A 16,746-nucleotide genomic window follows, 5' to 3' on the forward strand; every position below is an offset into this window, starting at 1 on the left:
TAGGTACAATTTTACATTTATGACCCCAACAAAAATATAAAAAGAATTCTCACATCACAGAGGCAATCTCGGAATATTTTGAGATTTTTGTACGAAAGCATTGATTTTTAATGAATTTTTTACTTTTTGCCAGTTTTTTGTATAGTTGGACAAAAAGTAACTAATTTTTGTAAGAACGTTTTTTTTAGGTACAAAGTAAATATAACACATTTATAACATTCCACATGTGCCTATGGTGATCTGAGATTTTTCTATAAATTTTAGAAAGTAGCACTATTTTTTTATGAATATTTTAATTTTGACTGTGACCCTTACAGTTATATTTACTGATTTTTCTTCAAAAAAGCTTTGAGTCTACTGATTTAAAAACAACATCATATTATTCCACATGTCAACACTGCCATGTGAGAATATTTTGGTAATTTTATGATGAGTTATGTATTTTTCATGATTTTTTGAAACATTTGGTCAGTAAGTCACAAAATGAAACTCATTGTTTTTGTTGAAAATCAATTAAATCTAAAGACATTATCAAGTATTTATGTTGTTTGTAATATTCTGTTGATGTATAGATTATTGTTTGATAATCTCACTCATTAAATCTTCACGTTCTTTAATAAGGAAACAGTGGAATTCCATTGTAATCACGATTGAGAAGTCAGCCATGCCTCTGAAAGATGTGTATAGGCTTTGCAGTTTTAATGACGTATCCTGAGTGTTACTTTCATTGCGCCGGTTGAGGTGAGCTGACGGGACGCCGGCGGGAGAACATGTTTTTGGGGCGGGACCGCGTGAGGACTGGCGAAGTTGAGGGCGGGGCGGGTGGGCGACTGGCGCTGGGGGCTTGGAACCCGTTGATAACTGCTTGCAGTTCTAGTTAGGGTTCCAAGCCCAAAGGGCAGGGAACCCTATTGTTTTTTTATTATTATTATTCTTCTCCGCTGTGTCTGTATGGGCGCAAGAGCCTGAAATTGCAAGGAAAAATCTGACATGGCAGTCTGATAGAAAATCCTGACCGCTACTCAGATTCGAAAATTTGGACCCCGGGTCACCTAGGTGGCGCTATTGCAGAGGTCAACACGTTTCAGCTACTAGCTCCCAAACCGTAGGTCCTACAGTCAAAAACTTTATATGCACATGATCCTTGATTGATTCTCCATCTTTTTTGTATTGGCCACGCCCATTTCCGCCTAACTAGATTTTTTGCTAGATCGCAAAAAATGCAAAACTTAGTTTTAATCACCTATTCGACATTTTTCGTCGAATCAACTTCAAACTTCGTACATGTGATCTATGGACTAGGCTAAGTTGTTGTGATGAAGAAAAATGCAGAAATATTGAAAATTGGGCTAATGACACCATGTCAAAATCAGTGCGCTAGCTAGCACATGTGTTAATTGATGATATCTTCACCATTTCTCAAAATAAATTGATGAGACTCTAGAACCTTACAAAGTATGAGCGGTAAGTCCTATCTACCCCATTTTGTTTGGATTCACCAATAGGGGGCGCTAAAGAGTCAAAAAGTTTGTTTCAGCTAAACGGCTTGATGGATTTCCACAGAACTTGGCACATATGTTAATCGTCGGACCCTTAAGCTATATTTTGAAAATGATTAAAAAGTGGGCGTGGCTTATAGGCTTTAAAAATTTTCGCCCTTTTACTCATGAAAAATACATATTCTATACAGAAAATTACAATTCATATCAGTCATCGTGACATCTACAATCACAGAAAATTTTTTGAATTTTGTCCAATAGGTGGCGCTCTGGTACCCCAAAAATATTTTTGGCATGTTTCTCCCCATTTCTTTTGTAAAAAAACAAATGATCTATTCCAATGTGTTCTTTGAGTCAGTCAAATTTAGATGAGTAATTTAAAAAATGTTTTAAACTTATGCAAATTAGTAGAAATTTGCATAGTAAGTCCAACGTACTTTCGTTAACTCCTCCCGGCCGTCAAACTCAATCACATCAAAACTTTCCCTGACAAGAGAGGAGGAGCGGCTGACCAAAAGATGTGAAGGGATTTTCGATAATTTGCTTATTTTTTTAAATATGATTTTTTTAAATAATTTTTTGGGAATGAAAAAGTTTTTTTAGCGTAACTTCAAGAGATTTTGACATTTTTCAAAGCTGTTCATAACAGTCATACCTAAGGTCAATTCAAGTGTATGTCCTGGTTTTCAACTTGATTAAACAATAGGGGGCGCTATAACTGGGAAGAAATTATACTGCTGAACCGGCTAAATGGATCGGCACGAAACTTAGTGGCTGTCATCACTATAAAGTCTTAAGACTACATTATCAATATGGTAATGATTGATCAAAGTGGGCGTGGTTTATGATCATTTAAAATTTCAAATTTGAAAAATTTCCTAAAAATCACTATTTGCATGTAAGAGGCTAAGATTTCCAGATTGTGTTAAATGAATAGGCTAGAGCTTATGTCACGAAAGCCGCAGCTCCACAAAGAGGTTTGCGCTTTATATTTACGAAAATACGTTTTTAGGCTAGCAATTGTAGCGCAAATTCTGTTCTCACAATCTTCTTGTAATTTGCCACAAAGTTCACTCTTAGGTGGGTTATGAAACAAAAAGAAATGTCGTCTTGATTTGAGCTCCCCCTAGTGTTTAATTATAGGACATATTTTTGTCTACAGCCACTAATGCAAGTATTATTTTATTGTAAGTACAGTTTTACATTTATGACCCCAACAAAAATATAAGAAGAATTCTCACATCACAGAGGCAACCTGGGAATATTTTGAGATTTCTGTACAAAAGTGTATATTTTTAATGAATTTTTAACTTTTTACCAGTTTTTCTGTATATTTGGACAACAACGTAATTAATTTTTGTTAGAAAGCTTTTTAGGTATACAGTAAATATAAGCCATTTATAACATCCCACATGTACCTATGGTGATCTGAGATTTTTCTCCTAATTTTAGAAAGTAGCACTATTTTTTTATGAATATTTTTATTTTTGTTGTGACCTTTATAGTTATATTTCCCAATTTTTCTTCAAAAAAGCTTTGAGTCTACTGATTTAAAAACAACATCATATTATTCCGCATGTTAACACTGCCATGTGAGAATATTTTGGTAATTTTAGGATGATTTATGTATTTTTCATGATTTTTTAAAACATTTGTTCAGTAAGTCACAAAATGAAACTCATAGTTTTTGTTGAAAATCTTTTAAATCTAAAGACATTATCAAGTGTTTATGTTATTGGTAATATTCTGTTGATGTATAGATCATTGTTTGATAACCTCACTCATTAAATCTTCACGTTCTTTAATAAGGAAACAGTGGAATTCCATTGTAATCACGATTGAGGAGTCAGCCATGCCTCTGAAAGATATGTGTATAGGCTTTGCAGGTTTAATGACGTATCCTGAGTGTTACTTTCATTGCGCCGGTTGAAGTGAGCTGACGAACGCCGGCGGGAGAACGTGTTTTTGGGGCGGGACCGCGTGAGGACTGGCGAAGTGGAGGGCGGGGCCGGGTAGGCGACTGGCGCTGGGGGCTTGGAACCCGTTGATAACTGCTTGCAGTTCTAGTTAGGGTTCCAAGCCCAAAGGGCAGGGAACCCTATTGTTTTTCTACGGATTTTTCATTATTTATTATTTATTATTATTCTTCTCCGCTAAAACTATATGGGCGCAAGAGCCTGAAATTGTCAGGGAAAATCTGACATGGCAGTCTGATAGAAAATCCTGACCGCTACTCAGATTCAAAAATTTGGACCCCGCGTCACCTAGGTGGCGCTATTGCGGAGGTCAACACGTTTCAGCTACTAGCTCCCAAACCGTAGGTCCTACAGTCAAAAACTTTATATGTACATGATCCTTGGATGATTCCCCATCTTTTTTGTATTGGCCACGCCCATTTCCGCCTAACTAGATTTTTTGCTAGATCGCAAAAAATGCAAAGCTTAGTTTTAATCACCTATTCGTCATTTTTCGTCGAATCAACTTCAAACTTCGTACATATGATCTATGGACTAAGATAAGTTGTTGTGATGCAGAAAAACGCAGAAATATTGAAAATTGGGCTAATGACACCATGTCAAAATCAGTGCGCTAGCTAGCACATGTGCTAATTGATGATATCTTCACCATATCTCAAGATAAAGTGATGAGACTCTAGACTCTTATGAAGTATGAGCGGTAAGCCCTACCTTCCCCATTTTGTTTGGATTCACCAAAAGGGGGCGCTAAAGAGTCAAAAAGTTAGTTTGAGCTAAACGGCTTGATGGATTTCCACAGAACTTGGCACATATGTTAATCATTGGACCCTTAAGCTATATTTTGAAAATGATTAAAAAGTGGGCGTGGCTTATAGGCTTTAAAATTTTTTGCCCTTTAACTGATGAAAAATACATATTCTATACAGAAAGTTACAAATTATATCAGTCATAGTGACATCTACAATCACAGAAAAAAGTTTGAAGTTTGTCCAATAGTTGGCGCTGTTGTACCCCAAAAATGTTTTTGGCATTTTTCTCCTCAATATTTTAGTAAACAAGCAAATGGTCTCATCCAGTATGTTCATTGACTCAGTCAAATTAAGATGAGTATTTTAAAAAATGTTTTAAACTTATGCTAATTAGTAGAAATTTGCATAGTAAGTCAAACGTACTTTCGTTAACTCCTCCCGGCCGTCAAACCCAATCACATCACAACTTTTCCTGACAAGAGAGGAGGAGCGGCTGACCAAACGTTCTGAAGGGATTTTGGATAATTTTCTTACTTTTTTAAATATGAATTTTTTAAATATTTTTTGGGGAATGAAAAAGTTTTTTTAGCATAACTTCAAAATATTTGGACATTTTTCAAAGCTGTTCATAACAGTCAAACCTAAGGTCAATTCAAGTGTATGTCTTGATTTTCACCTTGATTAAACAATAGGGGGCGCTATAAATAGCAATACATTATACTGCTGACCTGGTTAAATGGATCTGCACGAAACTTAGTGGTTGTCATCATTGTAGAGTCTTAAGACTACATTATCAATATGGTAATGATTGATCAATGTGGGCGTGGTTTATGATCATTTAAAATTTCAAATTTGAAAAATTTCCTAAAAATCATTATTTTCATGTAAGAAGCTACGTTTTCCAGATTATGTTAACTGGATAGCCATGAGCTTAGATATTGAAAACCGCAGCTCCACGAAGATGTTTGCGCTTTAAATTTACAAAAATACATTTTTAGGCTAGCAATTGTAGCGCAAATTCTGTTTTCACAATCTTTTTGACATTTGCCATAAAGTTCACTCTTAGGTGGTTTATGAAACAAAAAAAATGTCGTCTTGATTTGAGCTCCCCCTTGTGTTTAATTATAGGACATATTTTTGTCTACAGCAACTAACGCAAATATTATTTTATTGTAGGTACAATTTTACATTTATGACCCCAACAAAAATATAAAAAGAATTCTCACATCACAGAGGCAATCTCGGAATATTTTGAGATTTTTGTACGAAAGCATTGATTTTTAATGATTTTTTAACTTTTTGCCAGTTTTTCTGTATAGTTGGACAACAACGTAATTAATTTTTGTTAGAAAGTTTTTTAGGTATACAGTAAATATAAACCAATTACAACATTCAACATGTACCTATGGTGATCTGAGATTTTTCTATAAATTTTAGAAAGTAGCACTATTTTTTTATGAATATTTTAATTTTGACTGTGACCCTTACAGTTATATTTACTGATTTTTCTTCAAAAAAGCTTTGAGTCTACTGATTTAAAAACAACATCATATTATTCCACATGTCAACACTGCCATGTGAGAATATTTTGGTAATTTTATGATGAGTTATGTATTTTTCATGATTTTTTGAAACATTTGGTCAGTAAGTCACAAAATGAAACTCATTGTTTTTGTTGAAAATCAATTAAATCTAAAGACATTATCAAGTATTTATGTTGTTTGTAATATTCTGTTGATGTATAGATTATTGTTTGATAATCTCACTCATTAAATCTTCACGTTCTTTAATAAGGAAACAGTGGAATTCCATTGTAATCACGATTGAGAAGTCAGCCATGCCTCTGAAAGATGTGTATAGGATTTGCAGGTTTAATGACGTATCCTGAGTGTTACTTTCATTGCGCCGGTTGAAGTGAGCTGACGGGACGCCGGCGGGAGAACGTGTTTTTGGGGCGGGACCGCGTGAGGACTGGCGAAGGTGAGGGCGGGGCCGGGTGGGCGACTGGCGCTGGGGGCTTGGAACCCGTTGATAACTGCTTGCAGTTCTAGTTAGGGTTCCAAGCCCAAAGGGCAGGGAACCCTATTGTTTTTCTACGGATTTTTCATTATTTATTATTTATTATTTATTATTATTATTCTTCTCCGCTGTGTCTGTATGGGCGCAAGAGCCTGAAATTGCCAGGGAAAATCTGACATGGCAGTCTGATAGAAAATCCTGACCGCTACTCAGGTTCGAGAATTTGGACCCCGCGTCACCTAGGTGGCGCTATTGCGGAGGTCAACACGTTTTAGTTACTAGCTCCCAAACCGTAGGTCCTATAGTCAAAAACTTTATATGTCCATGATCCTTGGATGATTCTCCATCTTTTTTGTATTGGCCACGCCCATTTCCGCCTAACTAGATTTTTTGCTAGATCGCAAAAAATGCAAAACTTAGTTTTAATCACCTATTCGTCATTTTTCGTCGAATCAACTTCAAACTTTGTACATATGATCTATGGACTAAGATAAGTTGTTGTGATGCAGAAAAACGCAGAAATATTGAAAATTGGGCTAATGACAACATGTCAAAATCAGTGCGCTAGCTATCACATGTGCTAATTGATGATATCTTCACCATATCTCAAGATAAAGTGATGAGACTCTAGACCCTTATGAAGTATGAGCGGTAAGCCCTATCTTCCCCATTTTGTTCGGATTCACCAAAAGGGGGCGCTAAAGAGGCAAAAAGTTAGTTTGAGCTAAACGGCTTGATGGATTTCCACAGAACTTGGCACATATGTTAATCATCAGACCTTTAAGCTATATTTTGAAAATGATTAAAAAGTGGGCGTGGCTTATAGGCTTTAAAAATTTTCGCCCTTTAACTGATGAAAAATACATATTCTATACAGAAAGTTACAAATTTTATCAGTCATAGTGACATCTACAATCACAGATATAAATTTGAATTTTGTCCAATAGGTGGCGCTGTTGTACCCCAAAAAAGGTTTTGGCATGTCTCTCCTCAATGTTTTAGTAAAAAAACAAATGGGCTCATCCAGTATGTTCATTGAGTCAGTCAAATTTAGATGAGTATTTTAAAAAATAATTTAAACTTATGCTAATTAGTAGAAATTTGCATAGTAAGTCAAACGTACTTTCGTTAACTCCTCCCGGCCGTCAAACTCAATCACATCACAACTTTGCCTGACAAGAGGGGGGGAGCGGCTGACCAAAAGTTGTGAAGGGATTTTGGATAATTTGCTTATTTTTTTTAATATGATTTTTTTAAATAATTTTTTGGGAATGAAAAAGTTTTTTTAGCGTAACTTCAAAAGATTTTGACATTTTTCAAAGCTGTTCATAACACTCATACCTAAGGTCAATTCAAGTGTATGTCCTGGTTTTCAACTTGATTAAACAATAGGGGGCGCTATAACTGGGAAGAAATTATACTGCTCAACCAGCTAAATGGATCTGCACGAAACTTAGTGGTTGTCATCACTATAGAGTCTTAAGACTACATTATCAATATGGTAATGATTGATCAAAGTGGGCGTGGTTTACGATCATTTAAAATTTCAAATTTGAAAAATTTCCTAAAAATCACTATTTGCATGTAAGAGGCTAAGATTTCCAGATTGTGGTTACTGGATAGGCTAGAGCTTATGTCACGATAGCCGCAGCTCCACAAAGAGGTTTGCGCTTTATATTAACAAAAATACATTTTTACGCTAGCAAGTGTGGCACAAATTCTGTTCTCACAATCTTCTTGTAATTTACCACAAAGTTCACTCTTAGGTGGTTTATGAAACAAAAAAAATGTCGTCTTGATTTGAGCTCCCCCTAGTGTTCAATTATAGGACATATTTTTGTCTACAGCCACTAATGCAAATATTATTTTATTGTAAGAAAAGTTTTACATTTATGATCTTACAAAAATATGACCACAATACACACGTCACAGAGGCAATCTGGGAATATTTTGAGATTTTTGTACAAAAGCATTGATTTTTAATGAATTTTTTACTTTTTGCCAGTTATTTTGTATAGTTGGACAACAACGTAATTAATTTTTGTTAGAAAGCTTTTTAGGTATACAGTAAATATAAGCCATTTACAACATTCCACATGTACCTATGGTTATCTGAGATTTTTCTCCTAATTTTAGAAAGTAGCACTATTTTTTTATGAATATTTTAATTTTTGTTGTGACCTTTATAGTTATATTTCCCAATTTTTCTTTAAAAAAGCTTTGAGTCTACTGATTTAAAAACAACATCATATTATTCCGCATGTTACCACTGCCATGTGAGAATATTTTGGTAATTTTAGGATGAGTTGTGTATTTTTCATGATTTTTTTAAACATTTGGTCAGCAAGTCACAAAATGAAACTCATTGTTTTTGTTGAAAATCTATTAAATCTAAACACATTATAAAGTATTTATGTTATTTGTAACATTCTGTTGATGTATAGATTATTGTTTAATAATCTCACTCATTAAATCTTCACGTTCTTTAATAAGGAAACAGTGGAATTCCATTGTAATCACGATTGAGAAGTCAGCCATGCCTCTGAAAGATATGTGTATAGGCTTAGCCGGTTTAATGACGTATCCTGAGTGTTAGTTTCATTGCGCCGGTTGAAGTGAGCTGACGGGACGCCGGCGGGAGAACGTGTTTTTGGGGCGGGACCGCGTGAGGACTGGCGAAGTTGAGGGCGGGGCGGGTGGGCGACTGGCGCTGGTGGCTTGGAACCCGTTGATAACTGCTTGCAGTTCTAGTTAGGGTTCCAAGCCCAAAGGGCAGGGAACCCTATTGTTTTTCTACGGATTTTTCATTATTTATTATTTATTATTATTCTTCTCCGGTAAAACTATATGGGCGCAAGAGCCTGAAATTGCCAGGGAAAATCTGACATGGCAGTCTGATAGAAAATCCTGACCGCTACTCAGATTCGAAAATTTGGACCCCGCGTCACCTAGGTGGCGCTATTGCGGAGGTCAACACGTTTCAGGTACTAGCTCCCAAACCGTAGGTCCTACAGTCAAAAACTTTATATGTACATGATCCTTGGATGGTTCCCCATCTTTTTTGTATTGGCCACGCCCATTTCCGCCTAACTAGATTTTTTGCTAGATCGCAAAAAATGCAAAACTTACTTTTAATCACCTATTCGTCATTTTTCGTCGAATCAACTTCAAACTTCATACATATGATCTATGGACTAAGATAAGTTGTTGTGATGCAGAAAAACGCAGAAATATTGAAAATTGGGCTAATGACACCATGTCAAAATCAGTGCGCTAGCTAGCACATGTGCTAATTGATGATATCTTCACCATATCTCAAGATAAAGTGATGAGACTCTAGACCCTTATGAAGTATGAGCGGTAAGCTCTATCTTCCCCATTTTGTTTGGATTCACCAAAAGGGGGCGCTAAAGAGTCAAAAAGTTAGTTTGAGCTAAACGGCTTGATGGATTTCCACAGAACTTGGCACATATGTTAATCATTGGACCCTTAAGCTATATTTTGAAAATGATTAAAAAGTGGGCGTGGCTTATAGACTTTAAAAATTTTTGCCCTTTAACTGATGAAAAATACATATTCTATACAGAAAGTTACAAATCATATCAGTCATAGTGACATCTACAATCACAGAAAAAAGTTTGAATTTTGTCCAATAGTTGGCGCTGTTGTACCCCAAAAACGTTTTTGGCATGTTTCTCCTGAATATTTTAGTAAACAAGCAAATGGTCTCATCCAGTATGTTCATTGATTCAGTCAAATTAAGATGAGTATTTTAAAAAATGTTTTAAACTTATGCTAATTAGTAGAAATTTGCATAGTAAGTCAAACGTACTTTCGTTAACTCCTCCCGGCCGTCAAACCCAATCACATCACAACTTTGCCTGACAAGAGAGGAGGAGCGGCTGACCAAACGATCTGAAGGGATTTTGGATAATTTGCTTACTTTTTTAAATATGAATTTTTGAAATATTTTTTGGGGAATGAAAAAGTTTTTTTAGCATAACTTCAAAATATTTGGACATTTTTCAAAACTGTTCATAACAGTCAAACCTAAGGTCAATTCAAGTGTATGTCTTGATTTTCACCTTGATTAAACAATAGGGGGCGCTATAAATAGCAAAACATTATACTGCTGACCTGGTTAAATGGATCTGCACGAAACTTAGTGGTTGTCATCATTGTAGAGTCTTAAGACTACATTATAAATATGGTAATGATTGATCAATGTGGGCGTGGTTTATGATCATTTAAAATTTCAAATTTGAAAAATTTCCTAAAAATCATTATTTTCATGTAAGAAGCTACGTTTTCCAGATTATGTTAACTGGATAGCCATGAGCTTAGATATTGAAAACCGCAGCTCCACGAAGATGTTTGCGCTATAAATTTACAAAAATACATTTTTAGGCTAGCAATTGTAGCGCAAATTCTGTTTTCACAATCTTCTTGACATTTGCCATAAAGTTCACTCTTAGGTGGTTTATGAAAGAAAAAAAATGTCGTCTTGATTTGAGCTCCCCCTTGTGTTTAATTATAGGACATATTTTTGTCTACAGCAACTAACGCAAATATTATTTTATTGTAGGTACAATTTTACATTTATGACCCCAACAAAAATATAAAAAGAATTCGCACATCACAGAGGCAATCTCGGAATATTTTGAGATTTTTGTACGAAAGCATTGATTTTTAATGAATTTTTTACTTTTTGCCAGTTTTTTGTATAGTTGGACAAAAAGTAACTAATTTTTGTAAGAAAGTTTTTTTTAGGTACAAAGTAAATATAACACATTTATAACATTCCACATGTGCCTATGGTGATCTGAGATTTTTCTATAAATTTTAGAAAGTAGCACTATTTTTTTATGAATATTTTAATTTTGACTGTGACCCTTACAGTTATATTTACTGATTTTTCTTCAAAAAAGCTTTGAGTCTACTGATTTAAAAACAACATCATATTATTCCACATGTTAACACTGCCATGTGAGAATATTTTGGTAATTTTATGATGAGTTATGTATTTTTCATGATTTTTTGAAACATTTGGTCAGTAAGTAACAAAATGAAACTCATTGTTTTTGTTGAAAATCAATTAAATCTAAAGACATTATCAAGTATTTATGTTGTTTGTAATATTCTGTTGATGTATAGATTATTGTTTGATAATCTCACTCATTAAATCTTCACGTTCTTTAATAAGGAAACAGTGGAATTCCATTGTAATCACGATTGAGAAGTCAGCCATGCCTCTGAAAGATGTGTATAGGCTTTGCAGGTTTAATGACGTATCCTGAGTGTTACTTTCATTGCGCCGGTTGAAGTGAGCTGACGGGACGCCGGCGGGAGAACGTGTTTTTGGGGCGGGACCGCGTGAGGACCGGCGAAGTTGAGGGCGGGGAGGGTGGGCGACTGGCGCTGGGGGCTTGGAACCCGTTGATAACTGCTTGCAGTTCTAGTTTATTATTATTCTTCTCCGGTAAAACTATATGGGCGCAAGAGCCTGAAATTGTCAGGGAAAATCTGACATGGCAGTCTGATAGAAAATCCTGACCGCTACTCAGATTCGAAAATTTGGACCCCGCGTCACCTAGGTGGCGCTATTGCGGAGGTCAACACGTTTCAGCTACTAGCTCCCAAACCGTAGGTCCTACAGTCAAAAACTTTATATGTACATGATCCTTGGATGATTCCCCATCTTTTTTGTATTGGCCACGCCCATTTCCGCCTAACTAGATTTTTTGCTAGATCGCAAAAAATGCAAAGCTTAGTTTTAATCACCTATTCGTCATTTTTCGTCGAATCAACTTCAAACTTCGTACATATGATCTATGGACTAAGATAAGTTGTTGTGATGCAGAAAAACGCAGAAATATTGAAAATTGGGCTAATGACACCATGTCAAAATCAGTGCGCTAGCTAGCACATGTGCTAATTGATGATATCTTCACCATATCTCAAGATAAAGTGATGAGACTCTAGACCCTTATGAAGTATGAGCGGTAAGCTCTATCTTCCCCATTTTGTTTGGATTCACCAAAAGGGGGCGCTAAAGAGTCAAAAAGTTAGTTTGAGCTAAACGGCTTGATGGATTTCCACAGAACTTGGCACATATGTTAATCATTGGACCCTTAAGCTATATTTTGAAAATGATTAAAAAGTGGGCGTGGCTTATAGACTTTAAAAATTTTTGCCCTTTAACTGATGAAAAATACATATTCTATACAGAAAGTTACAAATCATATCAGTCATAGTGACATCTACAATCACAGAAAAAAGTTTGAATTTTGTCCAATAGTTGGCGCTGTTGTACCCAAAAAACGTTTTTTGCATGTTTCTCCTCAATATTTTAGTAAACAAGCAAATGGTCTCATCCAGTATGTTCATTGACTCAGTCAAATTAAGATGAGTATTTTAAAAAATGTTTTAAACTTATGCTAATTAGTAGAAATTTGCATAGTAAGTCAAACGTACTTTCGTTAACTCCTCCCGGCCGTCAAACCCAATCACATCACAACTTTGCCTGACAAGAGAGGAGGAGCGGCTGACCAAACGATCTGAAGGGATTTTGGATAATTTGCTTACTTTTTTAAATATGAATTTTTGAAATATTTTTTGGGGAATGAAAAAGTCTTTTTAGCATAACTTCAAAATATTTGGACATTTTTCAAAACTGTTCATAACAGTCAAACCTAAGGTCAATTCAAGTGTATGTCTTGATTTTCACCTTGATTAAACAATAGGGGGCGCTATAAATAGCAAAACATTATACTGCTGACCTGGTTAAATGGATCTGCACGAAACTTAGTGGTTGTCATCATTGTAGAGTCTTAAGACTACATTATAAATATGGTAATGATTGATCAATGTGGGCGTGGTTTATGATCATTTAAAATTTCAAATTTGAAAAATTTCCTAAAAATCATTATTTTCATGTAAGAAGCTACGTTTTCCAGATTATGTTAACTGGATAGCCATGAGCTTAGATATTGAAAACCGCAGCTCCACGAAGATGTTTGCGCTATAAATTTACAAAAATACATTTTTAGGCTAGCAATTGTAGCGCAAATTCTGTTTTCACAATCTTCTTGACATTTGCCATAAAGTTCACTCTTAGGTGGTTTATGAAACAAAAAAAAATGTCGTCTTGATTTGAGCTCCCCCTTGTGTTTAATTATAGGACATATTTTTGTCTACAGCAACTAACGCAAATATTATTTTATTGTAGGTACAATTTTACATTTATGACCCCAACAAAAATATAAAAAGAATTCTCACATCACAGAGGCAATCTCGGAATATTTTGAGATTTTTGTACGAAAGCATTGATTTTTAATGAATTTTTTACTTTTTGCCAGTTTTTTGTATAGTTGGACAAAAAGTAACTAATTTTTGTAAGAAAGTTTTTTTTAGGTACAAAGTAAATATAACACATTTATAACATTCCACATGTGCCTATGGTGATCTGAGATTTTTCTATAAATTTTAGAAAGTAGCACTATTTTTTTATGAATATTTTAATTTTGACTGTGACCCTTACAGTTATATTTACTGATTTTTCTTCAAAAAAGCTTTGAGTCTACTGATTTAAAAACAACATCATATTATTCCACATGTTAACACTGCCATGTGAGAATATTTTGGTAATTTTATGATGAGTTATGTATTTTTCATGATTTTTTGAAACATTTGGTCAGTAAGTAACAAAATGAAACTCATTGTTTTTGTTGAAAATCAATTAAATCTAAAGACATTATCAAGTATTTATGTTGTTTGTCATATTCTGTTGATGTATAGATTATTGTTTGATAATCTCACTCATTAAATCTTCACGTTCTTTAATAAGGAAACAGTGGAATTCCATTGTAATCACGATTGAGAAGTCAGCCATGCCTCTGAAAGATGTGTATAGGCTTTGCAGGTTTAATGACGTATCCTGAGTGTTACTTTCATTGCGCCGGTTGAAGTGAGCTGACGGGACGCCGGCGGGAGAACGTGTTTTTGGGGCGGGACCGCGTGGACAGCGCGGGCGCTGGTGGCTTGGAACCCGTTGATAACTGCTTGCAGTTCTAGTTTATTATTATTCTTCTCCGCTAAAAGTATATGGGCGCAAGAGCCTGAAATTGCCAGGGAAAATCTGACACGGCAGTCTGATAGAAAATCCTGACCGCTACTCAGATTCGAAAATTTGGACCCCGCGTCACCTAGGTGGCGCTATTGCGGAGGTCAACACGTTTCAGCTACTAGCTCCCAAACCGTAGGTCCTACAGTCAAAAACTTTATATTTACATGATCCTTGGATGATTCCCCATCTTTTTTGTATTGGCCACGCCCATTTCCGCCTAACTAGATTTTTTGCTAGATCGCAAAAAATGCAAAGCTTAGTTTTAATCACCTATTCGTCATTTTTCGTCGAATCAACTTCAAACTTCGTACATATGATCTATGGACTAAGATAAGTTGTTGTGATGCAGAAAAACGCAGAAATATTGAAAATTGGGCTAATGACACCATGTCAAAATCAGTGTGCTAGCTAGCACATGTGCTAATTGATGATATCTTCACCATATCTCAAGATAAAGTGATGAGACTCTAGACCCTTATGAAGTATGAGCGGTAAGCCCTATCTTCCCCATTTTGTTTGGATTCACCAAAAGGGGGCGCTAAAGAGTCAAAAAGTTAGTTTGAGCTAAACGGCTTGATGGATTTCCACAGAACTTGGCACATATGTTAATCATTGGACCCTTAAGCTATATTTTGAAAATGATTAAAAAGTGGGCGTGGCTTATAGGCTTTAAAATTTTTTGCCCTTTAACTGATGAAAAATACATATTCTATACAGAAAGTTACAAATTATATCAGTCATAGTGACATCTACAATCACAGAAAAAAGTTTGAAGTTTGTCCAATAGTTGGCGCTGTTGTACCCCAAAAATGTTTTTGGCATTTTTCTCCTCAATATTTTAGTAAACAAGCAAATGGTCTCATCCAGTATGTTCATTGACTCAGTCAAATTAAGATGAGTATTTTAAAAAATGTCTTAAACTTATGCTAATTAGTAGAAATTTGCATAGTAAGTCAAACGTACTTTCGTTAACTCCTCCCGGCCGTCAAACCCAATCACATCACAACTTTGCCTGACAAGAGAGGAGGAGCGGCTGACCAAACGATCTGAAGGGATTTTGGATAATTTTCTTACTTTTTTAAATATGAATTTTTTAAATATTTTTTGGGGAATGAAAAAGTTTTTTTAGCATAACTTCAAAATATTTGGACATTTTTCAAAGCTGTTCATAACAGTCAAACCTAAGGTCAATTCAAGTGTATGTCTTGATTTTCACCTTGATTAAACAATAGGGGGCGCTATAAATAGCAATACATTATACTGCTGACCTGGTTAAATGGATCTGCACGAAACTTAGTGGTTGTCATCATTGTAGAGTCTTAAGACTACATTATCAATATGGTAATGATTGATCAATGTGGGCGTGGTTTATGATCATTTAAAATTTCAAATTTGAAAAATTTCCTAAAAATCATTATTTTCATGTAAGAAGCTACGTTTTCCAGATTATGTTAACTGGATAGCCATGAGCTTAGATATTGAAAACCGCAGCTCCACGAAGATGTTTGCGCTTTAAATTTACAAAAATACATTTTTAGGCTAGCAATTGTAGCGCAAATTCTGTTTTCACAATCTTCTTGACATTTGCCATAAAGTTCACTCTTAGGTGGTTTATGAAACAAAAAAAAATGTCGTCTTGATTTGAGCTCCCCCTTGTGTTTAATTATAGGACATATTTTTGTCTACAGCAACTAACGCAAATATTATTTTATTGTAGGTACAATTTTACATTTATGACCCCAACAAAAATATAAAAAGAATTCTCACATCACAGAGGCAATCTCGGAATATTTTGAGATTTTTGTACGAAAACATTGATTTTTAATGATTTTTTAACTTTTTGCCAGTTTTTCTGTATAGTTGGACAACAACGTAATTAATTTTTGTTAGAAAGTTTTTTAGGTATACAGTAAATATAAACCAATTACAACATTCAACATGTACCTATGGTGATCTGAGATTTTTCTATAAATTTTAGAAAGTAGCACTATTTTTTTATGAATATTTTAATTTTGACTGTGACCCTTACAGTTATATTTACTGATTTTTCTTCAAAAAAGCTTTGAGTCTACTGATTTAAAAACAACATCATATTATTCCACATGTCAACACTGCCATGTGAGAATATTTTGGTAATTTTATGATGAGTTATGTATTTTTCATGATTTTTTGAAACATTTGGTCAGTAAGTCACAAAATGAAACTCATTGTTTTTGTTGAAAATCAATTAAATCTAAAGACATTATCAAGTATTTATGTTGTTTGTAATATTCTGTTGATGTATAGATTATTGTTTGATAATCTCACTCATTAAATCTTCACGTTCTTTAATAAGGAAACAGTGGAATTCCATTGTAATCACGATTGAGAAGTCAGCC

Source organism: Nothobranchius furzeri, unplaced genomic scaffold (assembly GCF_043380555.1).
Source record: "Nothobranchius furzeri strain GRZ-AD unplaced genomic scaffold, NfurGRZ-RIMD1 Scf029, whole genome shotgun sequence".
NCBI lineage: Eukaryota > Metazoa > Chordata > Actinopteri > Cyprinodontiformes > Nothobranchiidae > Nothobranchius > Nothobranchius furzeri.